This window comes from Dipodomys ordii, unplaced genomic scaffold, assembly GCF_000151885.1.
Source record: "Dipodomys ordii isolate 6190 unplaced genomic scaffold, Dord_2.0 Scaffold25, whole genome shotgun sequence".
Lineage (NCBI taxonomy): Eukaryota > Metazoa > Chordata > Mammalia > Rodentia > Heteromyidae > Dipodomys > Dipodomys ordii.
The window spans coordinates 10,879,307-10,881,981 of record NW_012267241.1 but is presented as its reverse complement, the minus strand read 5'-3'; positions in this window follow the sequence as shown (position 1 = coordinate 10,881,981).

Sequence of the window (2,675 nt, the reverse complement as noted above, 5' to 3'; positions counted from 1 at the left end):
TTGAGCTGAAGAGCTGAGGGACAGCGCCCAGGCCCAGAGTTCAAGCCCCACGACTGACAAAAAAAAAGAAAGCTTGTGGATCTGTTCTTACTCTATGTTTTTATTATTATCATATTATATTAATATATTATATAATATATATTACATATTTTTATTATTATATTATATATATTATTTATTATTATATTATATTAATATATTATATAATAATATATTATATATTATATTAATAAAACATTTATTATGATTATTTAATAATAATGAAATTAAGTGGATAGTCCTGGCATTATATCTTGAGATGACAGTATAAGAGTACCATCAAAAGTGTAGCTTTGATGTTTTTTTTATTGTCAAGGTGATGTACAGAGGGGTTACAGTTACAGTTATAAGTAAGGTAATAAGTACATTGCTTGTCAAACTTGTTACCCCTTCCTTCATTTTCTCCTACTTTCCCTCCTCCCAATGCCCCCCCTCAAGTTGTACAGATCATATCCAACATATTGTCTTGCTAAGCAAAACACACCCTAAGACATGAACACAAGAGGTTTTACTTTGTTGTTGTTATTTTTAATGTACCATGTGATATATTGTTACTTTTGTATGTTCTTCCCCCTATGGTGTATTGTATATACATTTATCTGAATTAGGGAAGGGAAGAGGGAAGGGGAACAACAGAAAGGTGAGACAAAGGACCCGAGGGGCTGGGGGGGGAGGAAACCAGTGCGACAGCGATACTTACTCTATATGTTTTATAGTGTACCTACAATCCAGCAATTCTTTAGAAACCAACAGCTCAAACTCTTGGCAGTTTTAATAAAAGTTGGTACAAAAGGATTCAATGAGTTGTTTTAATTAGGTAAAAGCACTATGCTATTTCAGCCTGGCTACAATTCTTTTTCCTGAATTGGAAGAAACGAACAGCATATTACTAATTCAAACATTCTACTATCTTACTACATTGCAGAGTCCTTTTTACTAGGCCCATTACTCTTCCAAATATGTCAAGTGGCACTATTTTACAAAGACATATGAAATGTGCTATGACACTAAAAATTGCTTATTATATTGTCCATCATATCGTTCAGAGGTCTCCAACAAAATTCTTTGTAAGGAGTTGGCCTTGACAGCTACATACCAGGAGGGGGAAAAGACTTATGTCAAGTTTTAGAGAAATCAGACAACATTTTGGCCTCAGAAATCAATGTAAAGCAAGTATAGTCTTCAAAATTTATATAGCTACCTCCTTATTTCTTGTCTGCCAGACATTAAGCTCAGTCATAGCAATTATGCCAACTCTTCAGTTCTTATATCCAAGAAATATGTATATTATATTCATATTTCATCATATTTCCTTGTGTCAACCTTAAATTTTTTATGAGAAATAGAAGTTATTTAAATAAGTCAAAAGTAAACATACAAGAAATGCTCACTATAGATATAGTCTGTGAAATTCATATCAGGTAACAAGCTATTGAAATAAATTCCTGTACTATTTGGAGTAAATTACATTTTTATCCCCTAAGACAGATATGATGTCATTTGATCTATAACATTGTTTTTAACACATTTTGATGTTGCCTATAAGACAGGATTGTCGAAAATTGAATCTAACAGCCTGGAATTGATCATGACTTTTGAAAGTAGTAGATAGAAAACTTGTTTAAGGCATAGTCTCTATATATCTAATGCCTCAAGGAAACATATCCAAATAACATTCTATAGTGATAAATTTTTCTTTTGGTTTTGGCTTATTTCATATTCTTGATGGCCTGTCTCAACTACCCATATATAATCTTTTCTAAAGTAAGTACCTTCTCATATTTTATAGGTTTTACTTTGATTTGTTTTCTTCCCAAAGGGGTAGGAAACAAGTGAAATTTTCTTTCTACAGACAAAGCAAGTAAATATAAAATATAGATAAATAGTTGGGACATGGCTCAAGTGGCAGAATACTTGCCTAGTAAATGCAAGACTCAGTTCATATGCAGTACTACCAATAAATATATAGGTTAATGTATATATGCACACATATATAGATATTCAAGCACAACTCTTGAGTTGCCTTTTGTTGAAAAATATGAATTTTTTAAAACATTTTAATCTTTGCTTGTGGGTATTTCTATAGTCACTGACAAGTATTGACTGATGTCTACGTTTATTCATTGGTTCTTTAGTTTCCTGAAAAGGTTCTAATAATAATTGCAATCATTTTGCCACCATTAATTTATTGAACATTATCACATGCCAGATTGGGCACTGGTGTGGTCTTAAATTCACCTCTTGAAGCAATAGTTATTGTCTCTCTTTTTCATAGCAACAGTGATTTGGAACAGGTTAAATAATTTGCCCAGAGACACACAGTTGGTAACAAGTGGAATAATATTCATACCCAATTGTAATCCAAATCAGTGCACTTCACAATACATTACTCAGTCTGTTTTATAGAGTTGTACAAAAGATCATCTACAAATTGCTCATTAGTTATTATTTGCTCCCCATGTTTCCTTGGAAACATGAGCCAAACAAAATGTCATGATGATCCTGCAAGAGGTTGAGTAAGAGAGTAGAACAAATAAAGTTTTCATTGCTTGGGGGATTTTATGGAGCAACAGATGGAAGACACAGGTGAAGTCACGGTATAAAATGTAGAAACGACAAGGTGCATTAGGTATGAG